This window comes from Enhydra lutris, unplaced genomic scaffold (assembly GCF_002288905.1).
Source record: "Enhydra lutris kenyoni isolate GAN:26980312 unplaced genomic scaffold, ASM228890v2 scaffoldscaffold20, whole genome shotgun sequence".
NCBI classification, from domain to species: Eukaryota; Metazoa; Chordata; class Mammalia; order Carnivora; family Mustelidae; genus Enhydra; species Enhydra lutris.
Window position 1 is genome coordinate 31,444,958 of NW_019154104.1, and position 10,629 is coordinate 31,455,586.

The following is a 10,629-nucleotide window of genomic DNA, read 5'->3' on the forward strand; positions in this document are numbered from 1 at the left end:
GACGGTGGCGCCGGCTGGCCCGGGGCCGGAGCGGGGCCGGGGCGGAGCAGGCCCGGAGCCCCGCGGCGAGTGCCCGGTGCGGCGCCGCCTCGCCCCCGCCCCCGCCTGGGCCCGCCTGCCCCCCGAGCGCCTCAACTTCGGAAAACTTTGTCCTCGAGGCCGGGCCCGGGGCCCGCGGGCCGGGACGCCCGCAGCTTTTCAGGAAACGGGGCGCCGAGGCCTCTTGGAAGCGTGAGTCCCGCGGGGTGTGGGGAGAGCCGGCATCGCCCGCGGGGCGGGGTGTGTGCGCCCAGGGAGGGCGCGGGCTCGGGGGTCCGCAGGCGCGGACGTGCTCCCGGGGGCGGGCGGCGGGTGGGTTTCTTCGAGCCGTTATTTAAAAGTTTATACTGAGTCATTGCTCTGCAGACGGACCTCAGACGGATTCCCGAGCGGGCAGCTGCAGTGGCCTCGAAGGCACGGAGCCCTGGGCTGCCGATCAGGGCAACAGGCTCCCATCCCACCCCTGATTAGTAGGAAAGGTCGGGCTGGGCTCCGGGGGGGGCGGAAGATGGGCATGGCCCGTCCACGGTCTTTAAAATTTCCTCTCGAGGCGCCGGGCTCTCGCTCACGTACGCTTTGCCACGTTTTCACACTGTCACCCCGTCTGGGGACGTGTATTTAATACCTGGACCTGTAGGGAGGGTTGCGTGTGGCACCTTGTCTGCCCTCGGTCTGAAACGCAGCCTCAACATGGAAGTGGACGGACGGCCGTGGACGTGCCTGGAAATTCAAGAGCCCTCCGGATCGTGGACCGTTGAGGGGAACGGTTGTGTTTCACGTTTTTCCTATTAAGCGCTGAATCAGATTTCGGACTGAGATGCGGGTGTGTGTGTGTGTGTGTGTGTGCGTGCGTGCGCGCGTGTGCGTGTGCGGTCATTTATTTTTGTGGAGTCATAAAGGCTGTGCTGAGTAGCGTTACCTTACTGCTTCTTCATTTACATTCACAGCATACAACCGAGGAGGAGCCATAATTTTTTTTTTCCCCTCGCATTTGCCGTGAATACAGACACTGCTGACGCTTTGGGAAACGTATTCTGTAATCTTCTCGGTTTCTGTAAAACCTTTATTTAGAGAAATGACCTGGTGGACCGTCTGTCGGTGCTAAAATCTTCGCGTGTCTTTCCCATGCTTGAAAATGGCCTGTTAAAAAGACTGCAGCATATGTAGGATGTCTGGCAGAATAGTGCACAGCCGTTCGATTTTCACGTGAAAGGGGAATATGTGCCTTTTCACCCTGTTGGGACTGTAGAGATGCATATTTAGGATTAGTCTAAAGATGAAAAATTCTTCGACCAAGCAAAATAAGCGTTATTGGTGTGGAAGCTGGGAAATATATAAGAACGGAAATTCTTGGGAATAGATGCTCATGACGGACATCCAGACAGACCTGGGATTCCAGCATCCCTACTTAAAATCAGCCCCTGTCATGCATGAGGTTTAAGACCTTAAGGTGTCTCACCCAGACGCCATCTGTTCCAGCCACAATGCAGAAGCCAGGAAAGCAGAGAGAACTGGCAGGGAGAAGTCCAGCAATTTTTTTTTTTTTTTTTTAAGACATGTGAATTTGTGAGGGGAAAGAAGACCGATTATTTTCCTTGGATTCTATTCATGCATTTTGGACTCTGTAAGATGGCCTTACTTAGTAGGACGGTGTAAAGATATTTTACAGTGATCTGTTGTTTCTGTTAATACCATCAAAATATTCCTGTTCTGGTTCATGTCTGGAAGAAAGTCCTTCATTTAACTGAAACATCTGGGCTGCCTGTTGCTCTTTCCCCCTGTGTTTGGGATTTTGATTCTATAAACATTTTGGCTAGAATCCCTTTATTATTATTATTATTTATTTATTTATTTATTTTTTACTGTGTAAAGCTGAGAGAGGCCTTTCTGGGGCATCATCAGGATAGATATGCTAATGAACTGAGGATGAGCATGATGTTAAAGCTGTACTTCAAGAAAGATAAAACTGTCACTGTGGTGTTGCAAGTCTGGGCTGGCTTGAGCAAACAAAGGAAATTGCATTAATTTTGCCCATCTCTATTTTCTCATCTTCATATAGCAGGACTCTCCAAACAGCAAGTGACCTGAACTATCAAGTATTATGCAACAGCTGAGTTTCGTGCCATGGTCAGTTTAAGAACTGTTTATTTGGTAGAGGAGACATCTGGAGACCAAGGCCCCTGTGCTGATTCCAGAGTCAGGACCCCTTGTGTGCTTTTTTACAGGTGTTCGTAGAGGAAGAAATACTGTTTTTTGGGTGAGGGGGGAGAGTCATAATATTGACTTCACATATGGACAGAAACTGGAAAGAGTTACTGAGTGAGAAAGAAGGAAGTGAGGCCAGTGGGTCTGGAAGGTGACCCGAGAGAGGGAGTCGAGGCCTAACTGGAGGTGATGCTTAGGTTTGTTTTGACTGGGAGGAGTAGAGCCTGAGGGAGAGGCCCGATGCCCGAGGGCGGGGGGGGGGTGCAGTAGAGAGGTGAATGGGGCGAGGTGTCGCTTGCATCATAGCTGGAGGTTTTGGGTCCAAAGGAGTCAACGGACATAAAAGAAAATGTAATTTTGAACAGAAAGGAAAAATGTAGGAAAATTATGTGTGCTTGAGTAGAATCTATGATTCATAATTAACTAAAAATTACAAACGGCTTTCCCATTTTTAAGAGCCTTTATTGATTGGCTGGGTTTTGCACAACGATATTCTAGAGCAGTGGGGGGTGGGGGACTGACCAACCTAGGAAGGAGAGGTGAGGTTTTTATCATTAAGCAATAAAATTTCTTTTGGCTAAAATTTGTTGTCTCACTGTGCAGACACCTCGGGCTGAGGCTGGCAGGTAGTAAGATGTCATAAATGTAGGCGACTGTGGGTTTCTCACAACTCCAAAAATGTGGGAATCTCTTGCTGAATTCTATATTCCTCGAGATAAGAGGATCATTAACTGGGAGTTGGGAATCTTTTTCTCATCTAACTTAATGTTCATTTAATGTGCCTCAAGTTCCCATAATATTCTTGTTAGCAGAGCTAGGATGAGTGAGCTACAGCGCCTGCCTTTAACCGCATGGTCTGCAGAAGAGTCTGCCCCTGTGCGCCAGGCAGGGAGATGCCCAACCACGGGTATTGGACCGAGACAGCACCAGGACTGAAGCTTGTGGCCAGAAGAGTGGGGAAAGTGGGAATTTACCACTTTGCCCTGGAGGGAACTGACCCTTAGCTGGAGAGGGAGGACCCACCAGGAAGAAACTGAGTAGTCGTGAAATGTCAGCTAAAGGGAATTAGTGGATTGCGTGGAAGACTGGAAGTATGGTGGAAATTCAGGAAAGGGGAACAAGCTTCTGGCTGGCGGGGGGGTTAGTTGGGGAAGGCGCTGGGCCGCTGTTGGGCCTCTTGCAGGACCCTTAGAAATGCAGAGAGAGAACGTCTCCCTACCCACCCTGTGTTTTGGTAAGATGAGATCTGACAATTTGCTGCCCTTTCATTTCTTGCCAGTTAGATCCAGTGCTGGTGATGCCACTGGGCAGTGCATTTCCAGTTGCACTGTTTTGTGTGCTGTCCTCTAGAGCTTAACCAGGAGCTCAAATGGGTCAAGCGTGTGCTGCTGCCAGGAGGCCGACCTGCACTGGGGAGTGGAGCAGCCGGCTGGCGGCACAGCGCTGTCTACTGTTTCCATCCTAGGCAGGGAGTCTCCAAGAGTGGTGGTCAGGGAGGGGTGTAAATGTAAATAAAAAGCATCGGTTCCTCCGGACCCTGTTCCCCCAACACCCGCCAACCTATTGCCCCATCATCTGTGCTGAAATGACCTAAATCTCTTTAATTCTCAAGAAATAAAAAAATCGGGTCCTACAATTTCATGTCATGATTTAACGTTTTTCTAGGGCTTGTTCTGTGCTGATTTAAACTTCGTTGTTTTTTTTAATGGAGGTGATTGGATAACTTTTTATGAGGCTGTTCTCCCAAGGTTATCAGACCTGCTGTTCCGATACTCTGATTTCCTTTCCAATTTAAACAGTGACTCTATGGCAAAACCCAAAAGCATGTTTATTGGAAACTTGGTTCCTTAAGTGGAGAGAAAAGCTAAATTGATTAACCAAGTAGGATAATAAAATCTGAGGACAATAGTAGTATCAGAGTGGTAAAACATGAATCTTCAGGAGTCATGATAATTATAGTGAAGGTTTTCAGAGACTGGCTTTGTACTCTGGAAGGTTAATGGGCAGTGGGAGTCCTGCATACACCGGAGGTAATAATGATGTACCCATTAGGCCTCTCCTGTCAGTGTTTGTCCAGAGCTGCAAGTTTGGGAGAGCCAAGAGACACGCCAGATGCCCACACAGTAATTCCGTGTGGTTTGGCTGCTAACATCTGCATTCGGGTGTGCCTTGTAGCTGCCTCCCTTGACTGTGTCCCCGCAGCGCGCACCCCACCCCCCTTCCAGCAGGCTTAGCTCCCTGGTTTGTTGCATTAAGAGGCTTGTATGATGGGAGACTTCATTTGACATTGTAACGTCCCTAGGTGCTTTTAGTGACTTAGAAAGGAAGAATGGGGATACTAGTTCTTGGCTTTCCCTGCTCAGTAATGCCCTGAAGTCACAACTTTATTGTAGAAATTAAATTATATCCTTTTTGGATTAATACAGCCTGATGTTTGAGAAATTATTGTAGGGCAAATTAAGTGTTCAGATTTCAGATGGCGTTTCTGTGTGAGAAAGGGCATGGCATGGCTTTAGCGTAGTATGTCTCAGGCCCTTAATGGGAGTCTAGGCCTGTTAAATTTAGCTTAATTTTTAAAAAAGATTTATCTTTTATTTTTTAAGTAATCTCTACACCCACCGTGGGGCTTCAACTCACGGCCCTGAGCTCAAGAGTCACATATTTGGTGATTGACCCAGCACAGCACCCCTTTATCTTAAGTTTTAATACAGATTTTATGCTGTACCCAATAATATGTCTGATTTTTTAAAAATGTAAACACACTTTGTCTCCCAAATTTTTGAGTACTGTTAATTCTCCAAAAACTGCATTTTGTTTGTCCTTAGCTTCCCTAAGATCCCTGAGGGTTCCCCTGTCACCCTACCATGTGTCCCTGGAGCTATCCATTCCCCAGCTTGAGAAGAGGAGGATCTGAATGCCAGTCCCGCCCTCTGTACTTGGGCAGGCTGTTGGTTCTCTCTGCATAGGTTTCCCCATCTATGAAATGGGGCAGAAAGCGTCATGCACATCGTACGCTTGTTATTAGTGAAATGGACAATAGAGCATTCTACTGATGTTAATTTTTTTTTTTTTAGAGAGGGATGGGGGGAGAGAGAGAGAGAGAGAATCTTCAGCAGGCTTCACCCCCCACCCCCACCCCCGTGCAGAGCCCGATGCAGGGCTTGATCTCATGACCCTGAGATCATGACCTGAGGTGAAATCAAGAGTCGTGCTTAACCGACTGAGCCACTCAGGTGCCCCGATGTTAATTTTCATAACAATAACTACTAATTCATAGGTAATTAAGATGTAGTAAAATAAAAATGTTAAGATCTTAAAATATGAACATAATATGTCCTTGCCTATGGTAGGGACCATGGAGACTTTCTAATTGAATTCCCTCTTTTTATATGGGAGGCTGGGAGTTTTTGGGTTAGTAACTGTTCCAAGTCAGGCAAAACATGGCAAGGATGGACTGTTCACCCAGACTAGTTTTTTCTTTACATTCTTCATTTGTCAAGATTTGCCCCAGGGAAGCTGCTTGGCCTCTACCCCAATTTAGGAGAGTTGGCAATTATTTGATCAACACACATTTTTTGAGAGCTTAGTCAGGAGCTGTGCTAGATGTCAAAGGCGAACAGTTGGGTTGCTGTATGATGGCCATCCTCAAGGAGCTTCTGGAAGGTGGTGAGCCAGAAAGCCTGTGGGTTATGGCACGGTGTGGTAGGTGCCATGAGGGTAGACCAGAGGTCCTGAGGAAGCATGGGGTGCCGTGTAACTTGGGCTGGGGGATTCAGAGGTATTTTCTGGGGAGGACAAGCATGAGCTAAAGCTTGCAGAAGAGGAGAAGCATTGGCTGGAAGAGTTGCATGTCAGAAGGGCCCATCAGTCTGAGGCTGTGCCCCATGGCTGTGCTTCAGGGAGATGCTTGGGAACAGGGAACTGGCTGCCTGTGGGGGCCGCCTCTGTGCCAGCCTGACTTTTGAAGTAAGAATCATTCCCATTTTACAGTAGAGAAAAATGAAGGGCAGTAGGCCCACTGGACTCTAGAGTTTGTGTTTTCATTACTGTGCTGTGTGGTTAGTTTAAGCTGAATTATAGTCCAGTTTTGGATTTTGTTCGCATTCTAGACTTTTAAATTTTGTTTTCTGATTCTAGTGTTTTAGTTTTGATGCTGTGTAGTGCTTTTTAAAGAAATTGTGTATTTCTCCAGCATATGTTTTTCACATGCAGCCTTTACTTTAACATCTGTTCTCCTTGTATCGACTTATTTTTCTAGCGGGTATTCCCTCTATTCCTTCTTTCTGTTCTGAGTTTTTTCCTTACAGCAGCAACACTGCATTCAACATCCTTTAACAAATTCAGTTAAGACGTTCTTTACTCTTGTGGTTCAGATGTTGCTTACATCTTGCTGAGTAGCAGTCCCAAACCTTATTTACTAATGTGTTTTCTTTCCCCTTTCCCTCTCTTAATTTACATTTAAACTGGTAGTCTAGTAATAATGATAGTATTTAGTCGTTATCTCTTTATACAGTTTCACAAACATTAGCTTGTTAGTGGTGAACAAGTCCCCGAGGCCTGGTCACTCGGTAGAGAGCTTAATGGTCGCAGCCCAGCACCTTCGCATTTCTGCATCTGGAATGTAATTATAGCTACAAATGACTTATGGGAATATAAGTTAAAGGCGAGGACGCCTTTTCCAGATTTAGCAAGGAAATGATGTTGTTGAGCATTTTGGAGAAGATTTTATGTGGCTTTTCTGCTAGAACTGCTGTGCAGTTTTGAACACAGAACTGTGGGGGGGGTGGCAGATAGTGATGGCTGGATTGAGGGGAGGAGGCTGGTTGCATAGCCATCGGTAGCTCCAGGAAGGGTTGTGAATCCTGGCACGTGGCTGGACTCCGAGGCTGCAAGTCAGGTTTGGGGTGGTAGAGGGTAGGTTCCTTCTTTTTTTTTTTTTTTTTTTTTTTAATATTTTATTTATTTATTTGACAGAGAGAGATCACAAGTAGGCAGAGAGGCAGAGAGAGAGAGAAAGGAGGAAGCAGGCTCCCCGCTGAGCAGAGAGCCCGATGTGGGGCTTAATCCCAAGACCCTGAGATCATGACCTGAGCCGAAGGCAGAGGCTTTAACTCACTGAGCCACCCAGGCGCCCCGAATTCCTTACTTCTTAACCTGAGTTGGACTTTGTGGGTGCATGCCATGGCATTGGAGAGCAAAGACCTCATGATTCTGGAGCCTGCTCTGCCTTCTTCAGACCAAGGAATGTTCTGGTACATCGTGGATGGGTCTCTGGTGTTGAGATGACAAGTTCCTCAAAGACATGGTCACTTCATCATATTTTCAGTTTGGCCTAAGATGTGCTCAGTAAAAATGAGACAAAAAAAATTTTTTTTTAAAGATTTCATTTATTTATTTGACAGAGATCACAAGTAGACAGAGGCAAGCAGCAAGAGAGGGGGAAGCAGGCTCCCCGCTGAGCAGAAAGCCCGACGCGAGCCCGGCTCAGGGCTCGATCCCAGGACCCTGAGACCATGACCAGAGCCGAAGGCAGAGGCTTAACCCTCTGAGCCACCCGGGAGCCCCAAAATGAGACAAATTTATGTATGAAATGAGTATGGGTTTGAAATCAGACCCGATTTAAATTCTGGTCCTTCCTTTAGCTAACTATGGTGGTATGTTACTTACCCTTTCTGAACCTCAATTTTCTCATTGATGAAAAGGTAGTTGTGAGGAATAAAAGTGAAAATATTAGTGAATGTGAGAACCTAGCATATCATAAGTGGTAATTCCTCTCCCTCTTTCCTTCCTGAGTGATTTCCTAAAAGGAAAACATGCCTTGTTAGCAAGGTGCATGACAGGCTCTCTTGGGAGCATGGCTTGGCCCTGAGAGCTGTCCTGCAAGGAAACTGTAGAAGCAGCATATATTGGACGATAAAGAAACTATTTGTAATAAAGAGTAAAATTATTATTATTATTTTTTTAAAGATTGCATTTTTTAAAAAGATTTTATTTATTCATTTGACAGATAGAGATCATAAGTAGGCAGAGAAGCAGGCAGAGAGAGAGGAGGAAACAGGCTCCCTGCCGAGCAGAGAGCCTGATCCGGGGCTCGATCCCAGGACCCTGGGACCACGACCTGAGCCAAAGGCAGAGGCCTTAACCCACTGAGCCACCCAGGCGCCCCAAGAGTAAAATTATTTTTAGAAAAAGAATTTTTGCATGCGATGATTTTGACAATATTTGCATTTTAGTTTTAGTATATTATTATTTAGCAGAATAACATTCTTCAGTTCATTCTAGTCTCTGTTCAAATGAATACTTCTTCCAGGAGGTCTTCTCTTAACAGAGTTAAAATAGTCCATGCTGTCACTCTCTAGTCTCTTACCTTACTTTTTAAATTCATAGCAGAATTTATGGCACCTGGGTGGCTTAGTTGTTGGGTGTTTGCCTTTGGCTATGGTCATGGTCCCAGGGTCCTGGGATTGAGGCCCACATCAGGCTCCCTGGTTGACGGGGAGCCTGCTTCTGTCTCTCCCACTCCCCTACTTGTGTTCCCTCTCTTACTTGTCTCTCCCTATCAAATAAATACATAAAATCTTTAAAAAATAAATTTTTAGCACAAAATTTTTGTTTACCATCTTAACCCATGTACTTGGGAAGTGCCTGGTGTGTGGTAGGTGCTCAAGTATTTGTATGGATGAATCAATATACTGTAGTCTAACCCCATTTTCTTTTATTGAGTTTTTTATGTTATTCACAGAACATGCAATTAACCATTTAAGCGTGCAGTTCAGTGGTAGTAGCGTATTCACGGTGTCATGCAACCACCAGCTTGCTTTAGTTTCAGCACTCTCCATCACCCCGTAAACAGTCCTTATGCTCGCTAAGTCATCATTCCCCATGCTCTCTTCCTCCCAACCCTGGTCACCTCTCATCTGCTTTCCGTCTCTATGGATTTGCCTTCCCTGGACATTTCATACAAGAGGGTCTGTACGACCTGTGATCTGTTATGTCCAGCTTCTTTCAGTTAGTGCAGTGTTTTTGTTTTGTTTTGTGTTTTTTTTTTTTTTTTTAGTGCAGTGTTTTTGAGGTACAGCTAAATTGTAGCATGTGTAAGTATTTTGTTCCTTTTTATAGCTGAATAATATTCTATTGTGCGTGTGCATACCACAGATTTCTTATCCATTCATCCACTGATGGCCGTTTGGGTTGCTTTCCCCACTTAGCTATTAGGAATAATGTGTTCAGGTTTCTGTGTAGACATGTATTTTCATTTCTCTTGCATGAAAAAACCTAGGAAATGGGATTCCTGGGTCATACAGTAATTCTGTGTTTATCTTATTCCTGCAAGCAATGTACTAGGTTCCAATTTCTGTACATCTTTGCCAATATTTATGTATGAATGTATGCATGTATGTATGTGCATATATATGTACATAAGCTATTCTAGTGGATGCAGAGTGGTATTTTCATTATAATTTTGTGTTTCCTTAATGGCCAGTGATAATTGAACATGTTGTAATTGTGTGTCTTTTTTGGAATCATGTCCATTCAAACCCTCTTCCCATGTTTTAGTTGGGTTGTTTATCTTTTTGTTGTTGGATGAATTCTTTATATATTTTAGATACTAAACCCTTATTAAGTACGTGGTTGACAAATATATTCTTCCATTCTGTAGGGTTTTTTTTTCACATGCTTAATAAATGCCCTTTGATACACAAAAGTTCTTAATTCTGATAAAGTCCAATTTATTTTTTTTTTTTCTTTTTATTGCTTGTGCTTTTGGTATCAAATCTGAGAATCTGTTCCAAATCTGAAGTCATGAAGATTTATCCCTGTATTTTATAGCTTTAGTTCTTACATTTAGGTCCTTGATCCATTTTGAGTTAATTTTTTTTTAAGGTTTTATTTATTTCTTTGACAGAGAGCGCAAGTAGTCAGAGAGGCCGGCAGAGAGAGAGAGGGGAAAGCAGACTTGCTGCCCAGCAGAGAGCCCGATGCAGGGCTCGATCCCAGGCCCCTGGGATCACGACCCAAGCCAAAGGCAGAGGCTTTAACCCACTGAGCCACACAGGCGCCCCTTGAGTTAATTTTTATATATGGGGTGAGCTAGGAGGCCCACTTCATTCTTTTGGATGTGGTTATACACTTGTCCCAGCACCATTTGTTGAAGGGACTGTTCTTTTCTCCATTGGATGGTCGTGGCACCCTTGTTGGAAATCAATTGGCCATAGATCTTTGAATTTATTTTTTGTCCTCTCAGTTCTGCTGTCTTGATCTGTATGACTGTTCTGTATGATCTGTATGTCTATATGATTGTGTAATCACATGATCTGTATGACTGTTCTGTATGATCTGTATGTCTATATGATTGTGTAATCACATGATCTGTATGACTGTTCT

The 10,629-nt window shown here is 45.0% G+C and overlaps 2 protein-coding genes across 2 annotated transcripts in view; both read left to right on the forward strand.

Annotated features, from left to right (window-relative positions):
- The window catches only part of LOC111148752 (translation initiation factor IF-2-like), a 63,841-nt gene that overhangs the window by 20,963 nt on the left and 32,249 nt on the right, over positions 1 to 10,629 (forward strand). The window lies entirely within an intron of this gene.
- The window catches only part of LOC111148495 (TNF receptor associated factor 3), a 116,234-nt gene continuing 105,770 nt past the window's right edge, over positions 166 to 10,629 (forward strand). Inside the window, exon 1 of the mRNA XM_022505089.1 lies at positions 166 to 231. The gene's annotated coding sequence lies outside the window, so the exon portion shown is untranslated. The remainder of the gene's footprint in view (positions 232 to 10,629) is intronic.